The sequence below is a fragment of the Miscanthus floridulus genome, chromosome 3, assembly GCF_019320115.1.
Source record: "Miscanthus floridulus cultivar M001 chromosome 3, ASM1932011v1, whole genome shotgun sequence".
In the NCBI taxonomy this organism is placed as follows: Eukaryota; Viridiplantae; Streptophyta; class Magnoliopsida; order Poales; family Poaceae; genus Miscanthus; species Miscanthus floridulus.
The window spans coordinates 14,701,103-14,720,488 of record NC_089582.1 but is presented as its reverse complement, the minus strand read 5'-3'; the positions used below and the strand labels follow the sequence as shown (position 1 = coordinate 14,720,488).

General features: G+C 44.5%; 1 pseudogene; it reads right to left on the bottom strand.

The window, feature by feature from the left end:
* Positions 1–8,224: 8,224 nt before the first annotated feature.
* Positions 8,225–18,787, bottom strand: LOC136543229 (uncharacterized; annotated as a pseudogene).
* Positions 18,788–19,386: the final 599 nt, after the last annotated feature.

Below are 19,386 nucleotides of genomic sequence, written 5' to 3'. Positions count from 1 at the left end.
AGAGTTTAGGTTATAAATTTTTGTTGTGTATAATAATGCAAAACCAAGTCCAAAAATATTTATTATAATTTTTTGGATGATATTTTATTTATTAGGCAATTAATAACTATCTGCATATTTATATAAAAGAAATAAATAAAAAAGGGAAAAACGTCTGGAGCCAACTGCAGCCCACCTTTACTCCCGGGTTGATCAACCACCAGGGACTAAAGGTTGGCTACGTTTTCGTGGCCCGCCAAAAAAATAACTTTAGTCCCGGGTCATGGCTGCACCCGGGACTAAAGGTCAGACCTTTAGTCCAGGTTCTTACCATCAGCCAGGACTAAAGGTTCTTTAGTCCTGGACCGTGGCTTCACTTTACCATAACCCGGGACTAAAGGTTCTGTAGTCCCGGGCTGTGGCTTCACCCGGGACTAAAGATCCGCCAAATATATATTGCCTCGTCTTCTTCTCCCCATCCATTGTCTTCATTCTTCGCCCGAGAGCCACCGTGCCGCCGCCGCTCCCCATAGCCTCCAGACGCCTCCACGCGCCTCTCCTGTCTCTCGCCATCTCCGCCAGCGGCCCGGCTCGCGCCTCTCCCATTCGTGCGCGGCGCCTAGACCCGGATCCGCCGCCATCATCCTCACCCTCGCCCAGATCTGATTTGGATCCACCGCGGCCTCATCACCGTTGTCGATCCTCGTCCTCGTCGTCGTCCACGTCGCATCCTCATTGTCGAGAGATCACCTCCGGCCATCCTCGTCGTCCTCCACGCTCGTCGTCCTCGTCAGCGCGCTCATCCTCGTCGTCGACTTGATTAAAACCTCCGGCCATCGTGCTTGTGTTGCTCGCCATGCTATATGTGACCAACAGTGTGTGTATATTTATTTGTAGATTTTATTTGTGTATGAGTGTGTGCTCGGACCGGCTCACGTCTGGTCGGTGGTGGGTGCTGCCGATGCGGCGAAGGTCATTGTAGGTGGCCAGAATGTCGTGCCCGCCATGCCTTTCGGCTTGGGTTTCGCCGGTGCGGGGAGATTAGAGTTCTGCACGCTCTTATTCACGGTCACGGCTGCGAGGAGGGAAGCGGCAACGGCCACGACTGCGGGGAGGGTGGCTTCGGTTGAGGAAAAACTTGAGCCCATGGCGGTATAGCGGCAGATGCCTAGGGGCGTCGGTAGCTGCGTCGAGCGCAAAGCGGTGTCGATGGCGTTTGACGCGCCCAAGTGGGCATGGATGGCGTACAGGAGGCGTTCAATGGGCAAGTTGGCATTGGCTCGTTGGCTCCGTCCGTCCGTCGCTTGGAACGCACGTACTAGTTGAACTTGCGGACGCCGGCCCCCAGATCCAAGACGTTCGACGGCGTTCATGACGTAGTAGCAGGGCACGTAGTTCTCATACTCGGGCGGGTATACCTTCGCCTCGTTGGTGCAGACTAGTTAGAAAATTGTAGAAAATCCATACTAGTTGAACTCATGGACCGTGTTCATCTCGGCGAGCATGTTCTCTACCGAGCGGTAACGGACGTCAAGGAGGAGCTTTGATTCTACGAGGGAGAGCGGCAACGGTCGTGGAAGACCGTGTTCCCTTCCTCGTAGAATTAGAGCTCTTCTGTGGCCAAGTACGGTGCCATCCGGTGCATTTTTGCTCACCGAGATGATCACGTAAGCAAGGTCAACAAGTACGAATGGTTATTTTTTCACACGTCCCGATATAGTCGCAGTAGTCGGTCAATCACCGTACCCAAACGTAGTATATATATAAATATAAACGATAAACGATTATTATGTGTGTACACTCCCATTCTTTTGTTAACCTGCGGAAATATCATGTGAATTACTTACCTGCCACAATGACCATGGCCACGGCCATGAAAAATGCCAACGACACAACACTAGCAACCTTGTCGGCAAGCACCATTGTGTTGTTGGGACGAATTACTATATGGAGAGAAGCACTTGTTCCTCTCTATCTGGTGGCACGTCCTGCAGGAGTTCATTTTATAGATATAGTTTTTATTTTTTATAGATATATCTGGTAGTGTAAAAGCTAGATGGCTGCCTCGAGGGACAACATGGATGAAGAAATGATGAATATTATCAACACCGGCACTCAATTTGCCGAAGGTGACCAGCAAGATGTAGATGACGGGAGTCAATACCTGACTCTTGAAGATAACCAAGAAAATATTGTGCAAAAAAATACTGGCGAGGTATATATATTTATATATATATTTGAATATTATATTTATATATATATTTGAATATTATATATATATATATTTGAACATCTATCATCTATTATGTGTACACATGATATTGATTTATTCTTTTTTATACGTAGCCCTATGGATCGATGACCATAGAGATACCTACAGAAGCCGGCAGAGAAGGAAGGATGAGGATGCAACGCGGATCAGCAGGTTGGAGGAATTGGTTCGTGAGTCACGAGAGGCGTTGCTTCAAGCACAGGAGCGCGAAAAAGACATGCAAGCTAGAATGCATGACGAAATCAGAAAGCAAGTGCAAATAGCAATGAGTGCCCAAAGGGAGGCATCAGATCCAGGAATCAACATTAATATTAGCCCCCCTGATCAGTTGAAAAGCAACTACGCTTCCACGGTGTTGCCAAATCAAGATGACGCAATGCTACGTTTCCCCGTGGATGACATCACTGCACCATTTACATCATGTGAGCTATATATTCCAAAAGAGAATGCCACAATCATGGTGGCTCTCAATGTTTTTTCTCCTCTAGATCCTACCAAGACACCAAGAATCCATGGGGCAATAATACCACCTGGATATGTTAGCGTCTCAGTTGATAGAGTTAACAAAGGTTTTAGTGATCTGCCTCTTGACATTCCAGGAGGTGATGGGGAGAAGACTCTAGGAGAAGCAGAGAAGACATTCATACTATGGCGCAAGTGCTACATCATTATTCCCGGGGTCTCTAGTCCACCGTCGCCTCCTCAACTGCCAGACAATAGGTGCGGACAAAAGTGAACGAAACAATTTTTTCACAAATTTTCTATTGACATGCATGATTAATAATAACAATTTCTTATATAATTATTCTTTTTTGTAATCACACAGCAGGGCCTCCGCCAACCTAAGTCCAATTATTCAATCTCCAGATCATCATAGTGCTCCGGGCAATGATTATACAACGCCGCCACCGCCGCCACCTCCAAGGAGGTCTCCAACGCCTCCAAGGAGGTCTCCACCGCCGCCACCTCCAAGGAGGTCTCCAACGCCTCCAAGGAGGTCTCCAACGCCTCCTAAGAGGTCCGCCCCGCAAACAAAGCCGTTGGCCCACCAACCGGCAAAGAAGAAAGCCTCCTCTAATCTAGTTATTTCCCGAAAACTGTCTTACGAGAAAGTGAAAAGGAATTAAAGGCTGAAGTACAAAAAGATGTGAAAACTTTCTTCAAAATGTAAGAAAGCAACGACAAGTGAAGGAGAACCCGGAGAAACTATACTTCTACCTAGCTCTAGATCTTCTAAGAAAGAAGGTGGACCAGAAAAAGCAGGAATCTCAAAAGTCCTAGCCAAAATCGGACTACGACCGCTCTCTCACCAAGTCATCTGAGGCGGCGCAGAAAAAGACTAGAGCAGGGAAAGGTGTTGCACAACTCGGACAACAATCACCCGAGGGGTGATTTGACTTGCTAAACAAGTGGTACATGGCGGCGTGTAAACAGGGAGAGAACTTTGTTTCTGTCAGAATTAGAAACCAACATTACTTCCGTGGCGATGACGTTATATATGTCGAGTTTGGAGAATTACACTAACTATGCCACCTGGACTCTCTCGACAAAAGTCTCATTAGCTGCTATTGTCTGTAAGTGTGATTATTTTCTACTATTAAAGTGTATATATATAAAGCTACATGTATATATATAAATTATATATCCTCACACTATATTTTTATATATGTAGATATGAGATGACAGAACTCAGAAAGAGACAGGATAACGATGTTGGCTTCGTTGATCCAAATGTCGTATTCAAACACCCTGATCCCCCGCCGCCTGGATGGAAAGCTGGACTCAAGAAAAATCTCATGAGGTTCTTAGTGAACCAACAAAACAAGGACATACTATTCCCGTACAACTTCAAGTGAGTGTTAAATAATTAATGTCGATCATATGGACATTTGTTCAATTATTTGCTTACTAGCTAAGCTATCTCCCACATATACCTATGTTGACTCTAGTTAATGTCGATCATAATTGTGTATAAAAACATATGCAGCAATCACTGGATATTGATGGTCATCGATATGGCCAATAGTCAGTTGCGCATCTTAGACTCGTTAAGAAAAGAGCAAACAGAGTACCAAGACATGATAGATATTATCCAAGGGTAATTTGGTCTCTCTAGCAACTATATATACCCCGATCTCTTAACTGCAACAATTAGTAAATGCCAAATTAATTTTTTATTTTATTGGGCGTAGTGTTTGGAAAAGTTTCATTGAGGAACAACACATGAAACATTGCAAAGCGCCACTGGATGTAATCGCACACAAAGTATGTACCAGCTACATTTATATATATATAATTCAATTAACACCATGCATGCTTTTAATTCACCGGATCTTTTTTCTCGTAAAAGTGGGTTCTGAGGCAAGAATAGGGGAACAACTATTGCGGATACTATGTTTGCGAGTTCATCATGGCGTACTCAAAAAGAACTCCTAAAGAGAACCTCAAAGTACGTTATATAAATATATTCATATATTTACAATTTTAATATATATAAGTAATCACGTGACCAACACACACACACACACATATATATATATTAATACTTTTCCTTTAACTTTATTGAAGACTCTATGGTTGAAGGAAAAAGTCATACAACGTGACCAACTAAAAGCAATTCAAGAGACCATAGCAGGATTTCTTAATGACCAGGTCCTCAACCCCGCCGGCGAGTTCTACAATGACGTCAACGAAACATGGAAGCCAAACCAGATGGAGTGAATTTGTTATCCCAAGGATATAATAGAATATACAATGCAAGCTTTATTTGTAATATATATATATACATATTATATGTCCATAAAATTACGTACAATATATGTATATGCATGTAATATATACGTTAGTTTCACACTTTAGTTTGTACAAAATGTTTGAACATTATAAACATGTAGAATACGTATATTATTAGCAGCGTAGAATGCGTATTCGAAAACCTATTCGAAAACCAAAACGAATCATCAATTGAAAATAGAAATAAAAAAAGAAAAAAAAAACCTTTAGTCCCGGTTGGTAATACCAACCGGGACTAAAGGGACGACCCACGTGGCCAGGCCGGGAGGCCTCTTTAGTCCCGGTTGGTATTACCAATCGGGACTAAAGGTGGACATTTAGTCCTGGTCGTGAAACCGGGACTAAAGGAGGGGCCCTTTAGTCCTGGATTCGTGCTCCTGGTTCCAAAACCAGGATTGAAGGGGGTTGAGAACTGGGAGTACAACTCGTTTCTCTACTAGTGTCCGTGCCTCCTGTCCGGCGATCCGTGCCCCCTCTGCTTCATGTGCCCACATGCGCACAAGGCCGTGCGCCCCTGCCTCCATCCTCCTCCGCTTCCCACGCCCGCCGCATGCACGGCGCCCTGGCAGCTTTTGTTTCACGCGTCTGGGACCGCCCGTGCCCCTACCTCCATCCCCCTCCGCTTCCCACACGCATGCACGGCCGCTGCAGCAGGTGTATCCCGTTCCCGTTGTAACATGTGCAACACTAAATCTACTTATGCAACATTCAGATGAAACACTTGCAACATACGTCCGAATAAGTTAAAACAATGGTAACATACGTCTGAAATGCTTGCAAACACCTGAAAACACTTGAAACATATGTGTGTAGCAATTGCAAAACATATGCAATATCCAGATGAAACACGTGCAACATACGTATGAAACACCTGAAGCACTTGAAACATACCCTTGCGACATGCGTGCATTTGCAACATCCAGATCTACTTTTGCAACATCCAGATGAAGCACTTGAAATATACATATGAAGCACTTGAAAACATACGCTTGCAACATGCATATATTGTCATTGCATCATATGCAACATCTCAAATATGCTTTCGCAACATCTAGATGAAACACATGCAACATAATTATGAAACACCTGAAACACATGAAACACGGTGTCGCTGGCGTCCACGGCCTACAAGGTGGAGGACTGCAGTAGCTAGCAAGCTCAGGCCAGGCGAACGTCGGCCCAGCATACACCTCCACCCTAGGACTTTCCTTCCTACAGTGGTGTCTTTGGCTAGCCACGGGAGAAGATGTCCCGACCGGTGACGACCTCCTACTCGTGGCGCCAGGTTGGTAGAGGTCCGATGACGACCTCCTACTGGTGGCACGACTTCTCTTGTGCGGCACCAGCCATTGAAGCCGCTCATATGCCACCGACTTGCTCTCCTCTTGCTCGTGCGGTGCCTGACTCGCATGCTCCATGCACTCGCGCCCTTCGGTGTGGCCCATCGGTCCTCCTGTGATTCTCCCAGTCCTGCTCACGGCCCAAACTCGCGCCCATCGGCGTGGCCCCTCTGTTGCTTGGCCATAGTCATCTAGCACCGTCCGCTCGTGGGAGATGGGGCACGACGCGACTAGGGTTGGGGTGCCACGCAGTAGGGGGAAGGGCATGGCGCGATGGGGGATGGGGCACGCTGGGATGGAGTGGGGCAGGCGGATGTGTGGTGACGTTGCGACACCGATGCGAGTGCGAGTGGGGAAATTTTCAGAGAAGGAAGAGATGCAGAGGTAAGCATGCCTTTTGGTCCTGTCCGCTGCGTAGGCCCATGAAGGCAACGCCTGAATGGGACGGACGCTAGTGTGCAAGCATTTGCGTTTCATAATTAAGTGTACATTAAGACCACCTCTGAAACAACGCTAGTGTAAATTGATGTTTCTAGAGATGGTGCTCCATATATACGCCTCTATTAATCAGAAAATAAATTAAAGGTAGCCTAGGCTGTCCAACCAGCCAGCTAAGGCCTTGATCTAGGTCACGAGGGTGTCGCCGCCACACCATCGTGCAGTCCTATCTGCCCACCACACTTCCACACCTCCATCTCATCTACCCACCTCCACGAGGACCTCTGCGTCCATGGCGCCATGCCTGTGAAGAGGGAGTGGGAGAGAGAGACAGACAGAGAGCAAGTTTGAGCACCGAGGCTCTCAAGGTTGAGAGAGAAGGGTGAGAGCAAGGGCACACCTTGGTCATCATGCCTACACCCAAGAGATCCCTCTACCGAGAGATTTGCGGAATCCTTGCCAAGATCCACCGCCTCCTCGTGCCTCCTCTCCCTGAGATCCACCGTTTCCAGTAGGGTATGCTAGTATGGGATGCTAGGAGGGAGAGGGGGCGCTACTGGAAGGTGACACCAGCAGAGAGGGGATGCCTGCGCATGCTTCGGATCTCGACCCCTTCGCATCCCCATGTGCTGGATCTTGAAGTGCTTTCATTTATAGCTTTCGCTTGCTACTGGTAGGTGACAAAAGGAGGGAGTTGAATTCTTGAGCCATTGTTGTCGATGGGATAGTGTTGTGGTAGCAGCAACAACATCTACAATGGGAGAGAGCGAGTGGGAAAGAAGGAAGAGGGAGGGGCGAAGTGGGAAGGAGAGGGAACCTTAGAAACAATGTCCACTCAGCCTCACGTGCAGCGCACACTAGTATAGAAACGGGCTGTACTCCCGGTTCTCAACCCCCTTCAGTCCCGGTTTTGTAATCGGGAGCACGAATCCGGGACTAAAGGGCCCCTCCTTTAGTCCCGGTTTCGCGCCCGGGACTAGCAACCAGGGCTAAAGAGGCCTCCCGGCCTGGCCACGGGGGTCGGCCCTTTAGTCCTGATTGGTATTACTAACCGAGACTAAAGATTTTCTTTTTTTTGTTTCTATTTTCAATTGATGAATCGTTTTGGTTTTCGAATAGGTTTTCAAATACGCATTATACGCTGCTAATAATATACGTATTCTATACGTTTATAATGTTCGAACATTTTGTACAAACTAAAGTATGAAACTAACGTATATATTACATGCATATACATATATTGTACGTTATTTTATGTACATATAATATGTATATATATATATATTACAAATAAATCTTGCATTGTATATTCTATCATATCCTTGGGATAATAAATTCACTCCATCTGGTTTGGCTTCCATGTTTCGTTCACGTCATTGTAGAACTCGTCGGCGGGGTTTAGGACCTGGTCATTAAGAAATCCTGCTATGGTCTCTTGAATTGCTTTCAGTTGGTCATGTCATATGACTTTTTCCTTCAACCATAGAGTCTTCAATAAAAGTTAAAGGAAAAGTATTAATATATATATATGTGTGTGTTGGTCACGTGATTACTTATATATATGAGCAATAAAAGAAATTGTGAATATATGAATATATTTATATAATGTACTTTGAGGTTCTCTTTAGGAGTTCTTTTTGAGTACGCCATGATGAACTCGCAAACATAGTATCCGCAATAGTTGTTCCCCTGTTCTTGCCTTAGAACCCACTTTTACGAGAAAAAAGATCCGGTGATTTGAAAGCAAGCATGGTGTTAATTGAATTATATATATATAAATGTAGCTAGTACTTACTTTGTGTGCGATTACATCCAGTGGCGCTTTGCAATGTTTCATGTGGTGTTCCTCAATGAAACTTTTCCAAACACTGCGCCCAATAAAATAAAAAATTAATTTGGCCTTTAATAATTATTGCAGTTAAGAGATCGGGGTATATATAGTTGCTAGAGAGACCAAATTACTCTTGGATAATATCTATCATGTCTTGGTACTCTGTTTGCTCTTTTCTTAACGAGTCTAAGATGCTCAACCGACTATTGGCCATATCGATGACCATCAATATCCAGTGATTGCTGTATATGTTTTTATACACAAATATAATCAACATTAACTAGAGTCAACATATATATATATATATATATATATATATATATATATATATATATATATATATATATATATATATATATATATATATATATATGGGAGATAGCTTAGCTAGTAAGCAAATAATTGAACAAATGTCCATATGATCGACATTAATTATTTAACACCCACTTGAAGTTGTAGGGGAAGAGTATGTCCTTGTTTTGTTGGTTCACTAAGAACCTCATGAGATTTTTCTCGAGTTCAGCTTTCCATTGAGGCGGGGGATCAGGGTGTTTGAATACGACATTTGGATCAATGAAACCAACATCATTATCCTTTCTCTTTCTGAGTCCTGTCATCTCATATCTGCATATATAAAAATATAGTGTGAGGATATATAATTATATATATACATGTAGCTTTATATATATACACTTTAATAGTAGAAAATAATCACACTTACAGACAATAGCAGCTAATGAGACTTTTGTCGAGAGAGTCCAGGTGGCATAGTTGGTGTAATTCTAAAAACTCGACATATATAACGTCATCGCCACGGAAGTAATGTTGGTTTCTAACTCTGATAGAAATAAAGTTCTCTCCCCGTTCACACGCCGCCATGTACCACTTGTTTAGCAGGTACATGTGCGTACCCAGTTCACCTAAGGCCTCAGGGTTGTATAGACTCTTTCCATGTTCAAATTTCTTCCAAGGATCCACTTTCGGAGCAGATGGTCCTTCAGCGAGCACTTGGGCAAGGTCCAAACCGGTATCCTCGTAAAACCGAACCATTTCCTCAAAATCGACGTCCGGTAAGTCTAAGTTTGAACCATATTCATTACGAATGACAAGAGGGGGGAGTGATTGTTTCGAATGTTGTCCGAGTTGTGCAACACCTTTCCCTACTCTAGTCTTTTTCTACGCCGCCTCAAATGACTTGGTGAGAGAGCGGTCGTAGTCCGATTTTGGCCGGGTCTTTTGAGATTCCCTCTTTTTCTAGTCCACCTTCTTTCTTAGAAGATCTGGAGCTAGGTAGAAGTACAGTTTCTCCGGGTTCTCCCTCGCTCCTCGTTGCTTTCTTACTTTTTCGAGGAAACTTTTCACATCTTTTTGTACTGCATCCTTTAATTCCTTTTCACTTTTCTCGTAAGACAGTTTTTGGAGAATAACAGGATTAGATGAGGCTTTCTTCTTTGCCGGCTGGTGGGCCAACGGCTTTGTTTGCGGGGCGGACCTCTTAGGAGCTGGCTGCTTCTTGATCATCAAGGAAGGCGGGGCAGCCATTGGAGACCTCCTTGGAGGTGGGCGGCGGTGGCGGCGTTGCATAATCATTGCCCGGAGCACTATGATGATCTAGAGATTGAATAATTGGACTTAGGTTGGCGGAGGCCCTGCTGTGTGATTACAAAAAAGAATAATTAGGTATAAGAAATTGTTATTATTAATCATGCATGTCAATAGCAAATTTGTGAAAAAATTGTTTCGTTCACTTTTGTCCACACCTATTGTCTGGCAGTTGAGGAAGCGGCGGTGGACTAGAGACCCCGGGAATAATGATGTAGCGCTTGCGCCATAGTATGAATGTCTTCTCTGCTTCTCCTAGAGTCTTCTCCCCATCACCTCCTGGAATGTTAAGAGCTAGATCACTAAAACCTTTGTTAACTCTATCCACTGAGACGCTAACATATCCAGGTGGTATTATTGCCCCATGGATTCTTGGTGTCTTGGTAGGATCTAGAGAAAAAAAACACCGAGAGCCACCATGATTGTGGCACTCTCTTTTGGAATATGTAGCTCACATGATGTAAATGGTGCAGTGATGTCATCCACAGGGAAACGTAGCATTGCGTCATCTTGATTTAGCAACTCCGTGGAAGCGCAGCTGCTTTTCAACTGATCAAGGGGGCTAATATTAATGTTGATTCCTGGATCTGATGCCTGCCTTGGGCACTCATTGCTATTTGCACTTGCTTTATGATTTTGTCCTGCATTCTAGCTTGCATGTCTTTTTTCGCGCTCCTGTGCTTGAACCAACACCTTCCGTGACTCACGAACCAATTCCTCCAACCTGCTGATCCACGCTGCATCCTCATCCTTCCTTCTCTGCCGACTTCTATAGGTATCTCTATCGTCAGGGAAACCATGCTCCCAAGAAATGTTCCATCCTAAACCTCTCGTTCGGCCCACTGTGTTCAGCGGTCCCAAGGGCATACGTCAGTTCATCCTTCTCTCTATTGGGCCTGAACGCACCAATAGCTTTAGCTTGTAGAGCATAAGAAAATCTTTGTGTTGCTCTTTCGAGTTTTGTGCCATGAACTAGCTTCCCGGTCTCTAGGTCCAGTCTTCCCCCATGAGCGAAAAACCAATTCTTCGTGCGTTTGGGCCAATTGAGTGATTCTGGTGTGATACCCTTGGCAAGAATGTCCATTTCCATTTTTTCCCACTTGGGAATGGCAGTCGCGTAGCCACCTAATCCCATGCCATGGTGGTATACCTTCTATCGGGCATTCTCTAGGTTCCTTCTCACCCGTTCCTCACCCTCTTTCGATGTCTTGTACTGTACAAAATCATTCTAGTAGGGCCTCAACTTCGCGAGCGGGCCACTAATATTGAAATTGGGCGTTAGGTTCTTCTTGACGTATTTTGTGTATAGGGATTTCTTCCAAGTCTGAAATTGTGTGGCCATCTTCTTCATAGCCCACTTTCGAACCAGTTCCTTCAATTCATCATCGTTGATAGCATCATAATCATCCGCTTGCAATGTGAAATGTTGAAGGATATCATCCAAATTAAATTCTTATCAAGATCAGAGACAAAACTAACATGAGGCTCATTGATCTTTTTGCTTCCATTCACGGGCACTAATCGAAAGTCTATCCCTTACAAGGCACCCACAGTGTTTGCACGAATTTCCTTGCATGTGGACCAAGCGGTACGCCTGTCTCGATATTGAATTCCGATATTATGTAGCGCCCCTCCAATGGCTTTTTCGGGCCTCGAATATTTTTGCTTTTTGCCGTTGTGGTCGTCGATCCAGAGGGCTACGTATAAAAAAGAATAAATAAATATCATGTGTACACATAATAGATGATAGATATTCAAATATATATATATATATATATAATATTCAAATATATATATAAATATATATATACCTCGCCAGTATTTTCTTGCACAATATTTTCTTGGTTATCTTCAAGAGCCAGGTATTGACTCCCGTCATCTACATCCTGCTAGTCACCATCGGCAAATTGAGTGCCGGTGTTGATAATATCCATCATTTCTTCATCCATGTTGTCTCTCGGGGCAACCATCTAGCTTTTACACCACTAGATATATCTATAAAAAATAAAAACTATATCTATCAAATATCCATCAAATTCTAGCTCAAAAACATGTTTAAATAAATAACCATCCGTACTAGTTGACCTTGCTTACATGATCATCTCGGCGAACATTTCTCCACCGGACGACACCGTACTTGGCCACGGAAGAGCTCTGATTCTACGAGGAAGGGAACACGGTCTTCCACGACCGTTGCTGCTCTCCCTCGTAGAATCAAAGCTCCTCCTTGACATCTGTTACCGCTTGGCAGAGAACATGCTAGCTGAGATGAACACAGTCCGCAAGTTCAACTAGTACGGATTTTCTACAATTTTCTAACTAGTCCGCGCCAAGGAGGCGGAGGTATGCCCGCCCGAGTACGAGAACTACGTGCCCTGCTACTACAACGTCATGGACGCTGTCGAACATCTCGGATCTGGGGTGCCGGCGTCGTCATAAGCTACCGCGCAAAAAGGAGGAAATGACGAGACACCGGACCGCGCCCGTGCTCCCCTGAGCTCGATGGCTCAGCGCAAAATCGCATTACAAGATTGCCGGCACGAGGGCTCGGCACACGCATCCATCCGATTACAAAAGGTTGGAGCAATTAATCCATCATAAACAGATTATATATGGTGGCGGCGGTGGCTCACATCCAAGGTTGTCAAACGCGATGTCCAGCTCCTGCAGCCAAAAAACATGTTAGAGACTTAGACTTTACTAAAAAACTGTAATAATCTGTTTCATTACAAGACTGGGAAGCTATCACTATTCCTACAATCTGAAAGAATATTTGCCTCTTAAGAGCAGTAAGTATGGTTAGGTGAAATCAAATATCGCCATGCAAAAGTAGCAGACTAGCTAAATTGTTACCCTCAACCTCAAGTGGCATGGGTGATTGACCGGGTAATAACAGTGGTACACGTCTTTGCCATTTAATTTGATCATCGACACGCACATGCAAATACATATTACATAGGGCCAGACACAAGGATAAATATCAGTATGAATTCATGGCCTCAGTCGCCCACATTCTAGCACCAAGGAGCCTAAACATATAAACAGAAGTATGCACCAATTGAAAGGATCCAGTGCAGTTACAACTGCTACTGCAAGATATGCAGTAGCTGCATCTGACCCATTCAAAAGCCATGGATGGCTAGGATCAAAGCCATAGTTTCTTCTCCTTCCCTCCCCATGGCTGTCCTGCTGTTAGACTCTGTTTCTTTTAGAAGAAATTATAAAGAGCAGAGAAGAGAATACATACATCTTATAATCCAATTAAATAGAACAAAGCTGCATGTGTTTGCTGCAATTTGATTGCTTAATACAAAAGCTTGCATATACAAAAGACATGCTAAACTGAGATCCTTTTCTATACACCAAGGTTCTCTATTTCTAATTTCATATACAAAGCTTGCATCAACCATCAGCAGCCTTGCATCCACAAAAGAGAGTATGATTAATGGGGAACCTTTTGCACATAAGAAGGTTCTCTTTTCCATGTCATATACAAAACTTGTATCACCCATTAGAAGCCAATGTTTCTCTATGACGGCATCAAATGACTAGTTTGAGCAGTTTGGAGAATGTGGTTGTGCTCAATAAACAAGTCATGTACCTTGTAAGTCCTATTTTCTCTTTCAAAAGTAATGCCCATGCGAACTTTATAGCCTGTTCTAGTATGAGCTCAATTACGCTTGCTGACACAACCTTTTATTTTCAGCCCGAGAACCCTCATTTGAACAAACGAACCTACTCGATGTTACCAATCCATCAAGAGTACGTGTGTTTGTGTAACACTTTCGAACATCAAAACCAATCCGGCCACCATATGTAACCCAAAAGTCCCAAGCTTCATCGAAACTGCTAAATGTCATACCAGTGCAGAGGAAGAGGGAGACTGGGCCCAAACCTGTTGTGGATCTGGAGAAGGCTCGGGCACGCTCACAGTGAAGGCAGCGCGTGCGGGGAAGGCTCGGGCGCGCTCCGGTGAGGCAGCGTGGGGAAGGCTCGGGCGCGCTCCGGTGGTCGCCTGGGGGGCGGCGTGCGGGGAAGGCTCGGGCGTGCTCCGGTGAGGCAGCGCGGGGAAGGCTCCGGGTCTCCTCGTCCTCGAAGGTGCGACAGCGCGGGGAAGGCTCGGGCGCTCTCCGGTGGTCGCCTGGGGGCGGCGGCACTGCTGGATCGGATCGATCTGGTGGAGAAGAGAGGCGACGGCGTGGCGGAGACAGAGAGGAATAGAAGGGCGTGGTTTATAAAGGGGGACCTTTAGTCCCGGGTGATGGTTAGAACCGGGACTAAAGGTTTTTTTAGTAGTCCCGGGGTGATAGTTAGAACCGGGACTAGTCCCGGGTGACGGTTAGAACCGGGACTAAAGGTCTGACCTTTAGTCCCGGGTGTAGCCACGGCCCGGGAGTAAAGGGGATTTTTGGCGGCCGCGAAAACGCAACCCATCTTTAGTAGTCCCGGGTGATGGTTAGAACCGGGACTAATGGTTCTTTAGTTCCGAGTGATGGGTAGAACCGGGACTAAATGTCTGACCTTTAGTCCCGGGTCGTTGGTCCACCCGGAGTAAAGGTGGGCTGCAGTTTGGCTTCGGCCAGTTTGTAGAAGTTCTTCCTTTTTTATATATTTGTTTTATATAAATATGCAGAGAGTTGTAATTGCCTAGTAAATAAAATATTAGCAAAAAAATTACAAAAAGAATTCCTGGACCTGGTTTTGCATTATTGTACATAAGAAAAATCTGTAACCTAAACTCTTTTTATTTTACCGTATAAATATTTAACACAGTGTAAATAATAATCATAATTTTCACCATGCAAAAATGTACTACTTAATTAAAATTATTAAAACTATTGCTTTTCGACAGGAAATTAGTTTTCACATCTTATTGACGTTGAAAATTCATTTAAACCGTAGAAAATATGAAAACACGACCAAAAAAATCTGAAGTCGCAATTATTACATAATAGGTCTAATACATCACCATATCAAGCCGGGACAAACAATTTTTTCACTATTTTTTCACATCAGATGCATTGCTTTTGCTTTTTGCTTTGTGCGACATGGAAATCCCACCATCAAACACAAATTTAATCTGAATATAGAAAAAAAGGAAACACCTAATAAACATCTCTGAATTCATAATTATTACATAATACCTCTAATACACACTGTTAAACATCACTATATATATCAAGCGGGCACAGTAGTGAACTTCTTCTTAACGTATATCCCTTGGTTATGATCGCGTCGTAACCATGGAGTGTCCTCATCATTTAGCTGGATGCTTGGGTCTTTGTTCACTGTGAAGGGTGGAATTCGGTCATCCTTTTCATAATCTTCTGATATGTCTGACTTGTCTTCAATTCCTGACGATGTTTCTTTTCCCTGAAAGAACTATGTGGCGCTTTGGCTCATTGATTGGGTCGTTGTTGTTTTCCCTTCTCTTCAGTTTTGTAGACATGTCCTTGACATAGAACACCTGATTCACATCCTTGGCAAGGACGAACGGTTCGTCTTTGTACCCAATATTGTTGAGGTCCACGGTTGTCATTCCATACTGGTTGTCGACTGCTAGCCCGCCTCCAGTCGCCTTTACCCATTGGCACTTGAACAAAGGTACCTTAAAAGTAGGTGCATAGTTTAGTTCCCATATCTCCTCTATGCGGCCATAATATGTTTGCTTATTTCCATTAGGGTCGGTGGCATCTATGCGGACACCACTGTTTTGGTTGGTGCTCCTTTTATCTTGGGCTACTATGTAAAATGTATTCCCATTTATCTCGTACCCTTTGTATGTGAGGATATGCCACGATGGCTGCCTAGCCAACAAATACAGTTGCTCATCAATACTCTCATCACCCTGACATTCTTTTCGCAACCAGTCGCTGAAAGTTTCCATGTGCTGACGCGTAATCCAAGCTTCAGACTTCCCTGGAAACTCGGATCGGAGCAACTCTTTATGTGTCTCGATATACGGATCCACCAAGGAGGAGTTTTGCTAGAACTGTGTAGTGTGCTTTATTAAAATAATTGTCCTACGTACCAATATATGTTTTCTTCCCTAGTGTCCCCTTTCCACTTAGTCTCCCCTCGTGTCGCGATTCAGGAACACCAATCGGGTCAAGGTCGGGAATAAAGTCAACACAAAACTCAATGACCTCCTCTGTTCCATAGCCCTTGGCGATGCTTCCTTCTGGCCGAGCACGGTTGTGAACATATTTCTTTAGGACTCCCATGAACCTCTCAAAGGGGAACATGTTGTGCAGGAACACAGGACCGAGAATGCTAATCTCCTTGACCAGGTGAACTAGGAGGTGTGTCATGATATTAAAGAAGGAAGGAGGGAACACCAACTCAAAGCTGACAAGACATTGAACCACATCATTCTGTAGTTTAGCTAGATCCATTGGATCGATTGCCTTCTGAGAAATTGCATTGAGGAATGCACATAGCTTCACGGTGGCTAGACGTACATTTGGAGGTAGAATTCCTCTTAATGCAACTGAAGCAATTGCGTCATGAGCACGTGGCAGTCATGGGACTTTAAGTTTAGGAATTTCTTCTCTGGCACATTTATTATACCCTTTATATTCGAGGAGAATCCAGATGGTACCTTGATGCTTGCTAGGCATTCAAACATGCTTTCCTTCTCTTCTTTGCTAAGAGTGTAGCTGGCAGGACTTAAGTAATGGCGTCCATCATCTGTCTTCTCTGGATGCAGGTTGTCTTGTTCTTTCAAACACCGCAGGTCCTGTCATGCTTCAAGTGTGTCCTTAGGCTTCCCATACACACCCATGAAGCCTAGCAGGTTCACACAAAGATTCTTCGTCAGGTGCATCACGTCGATCGCGCTACGGACCTCTAGGACTTGCCAATAGGGTAGCTCCCAAAATATGGACTTCTTCTTCCACATGGGTGCGTGACCGTCGGCGTCGTTTCGGAATAGGTTCGCTGCCATGTGCCTTTCCAAATACTACTTTCACATCCTTGACCATATTGAGTACATCCTCACCAGTTCGGTTGCCCAGGCTTGGTCTGGTGGTCTGCCTTACCTTTAAAATGCTTGCCTTTCTTTCTTAGGGGGTGATTCGCAGGAAGAAATCGACGATGGCCAAGGTACACGACCTTTCGACATTTTTTCAAGAATATACCTTTAATGTCATCGAAACAGTGTGTGCATGCATTATATCCCTTGTTTGATTGTCCTGAAAGATTACTTAGAGCAGGCCAATCATTGATTGTTATGAACAACAATGCTCGCAGGTCAAAGTGCTCCTGTTTGTGCTCATCCCACACACGTACACCTGGTCTGTTCCACAAAAGTAGAAGTTCTTCAACTAGTGGCCTCAGGTACACATCGATGTCGTTGCCAGGTTGCCTTGGGCCTTGGATGAGCACTGGCATCATAATAAACTTACGCTTCATGCATAACCAGGGAGGAAGGTTGTAGATACATAGAGTAACAGGCCAAGTGCTATGACTACTGCTCTGCTCCCCGAAAGGATTCATACCATCCGTACTTAAAGCAAACCTTAAGTTTCTTGCGTCATTTGCAAACTCCGGGAATTCTCTATCGATTGCTCTCCACTGGGACCCATCAGCAGGGTGTCTCAACATATTGTCTACCTTACGGTCTTCTTTGTGCCATCGCAACAACTTTGCATGGTCTTTGTTTCTGAACAGACGTTTCAAGCGTGGTATTATAGGAGCATACCACATAATCTTGGCAGGGATTTTCTTCGTGGGACGTTCGCCCTCAACATCACCAGGGTCATCTCGCCTGATCTTATACCGCGATGCATGACATACCGGGCATGCATCTAACTTCTCGTACTCCTCGCCACGGTAGAGGATGCAGTCATTAGGACATGCATGTATCTTCTGGATTTCTAATCCCAAAGGGCAGACTACCTGTTTTGCTTCGTACGTAGTGACGGGCAATTCGTTATCCTTCGGAAGCATCTTCTTTTGGATTTTCAGTAACTCCCCAAATCCCTTGTCAGATACACCATTCTTTGCCTTCCATTGCAGCAATTCCAGTGTGGTACCCAACTTTTTCTGCCCCGCATCACAAGTTGGGTATAGCAATTTCTTGTGATCCTCTAGCATGCGCTCGAACTTGATCTTCTCCTTTTCACTTTCGCATTCTCTTTGTGCGTCACGAATGGCCTGACCAAGATCATCAGCGGGCTCATCTTCTGCCACTACCTCTTCTTCAGCTTCCCCCATTGCAGTATCATTGAAGGCACCATATTCAGCAATAATGTCATCATCGTCCCATTGTTCTTCTTCACCTTCTTCCATTACAACCCCGGTTTCTCTGTGCTTCGTCCAACAAATATAGTTTGGCATGAAACCCGACTTCAACAAGTGTGAATGAAGACTCCTTGAGCTAGCATATTCCTTCAAATTCTTACATATGGCACATGGGCAGCACATGAAACCATCGCGTTTGTTTGCCTCGGCCACACGTAAGAAAGAATGCACGCCCTCAATGAACTCTTGGGAGCGGCGATCAGCATTGTACATCCAATGCCGGCTCATCTGCATTACATGACATACATACCATATTAAAACCTAGAACATAATTAGTTAATTATACGACATGCATGCCACCACACAAGGTATTAATTTATGAAAGTCTCGCTACAATGTAGACAATCCCAACTACCACTAAAAAAACTAAAGCTAAAATGCACTTCAGCAGCATAAGGATTTCGCGACCAATCCCAACTAAAACAGACAGATCATGCGTTTGTTCAACATCTATGGGCTTCTTCCGCAGGATCACTGCCTCATCAGCCGCCGTAGCCGCCTGTGCAAGAGAGTTTTGCACGTGTTCAACATACTCTTCCTCCCAGTACCAGCCTGAACATCCAGTGCCATCCCACTAAAATTAAAACAAAAAATTAGAACTTTAATCACAATCATCATGAAAATAAGTATAAATTAACCATAATCATCAAATGCGACAAAATAACTCACATTGCGATCCGGACACTTGTAGAAGATACGGCCCTTGTTGGGACACTCCTTCCTCACCCGGTACTCCATCACAATCTTCTCCTCACACTTGCCGCATGCAATGAGAGGGAGGTCCGGCCTCAGTCGCTTTGGAACCCGATGAGAGGCCGAGGACCCGA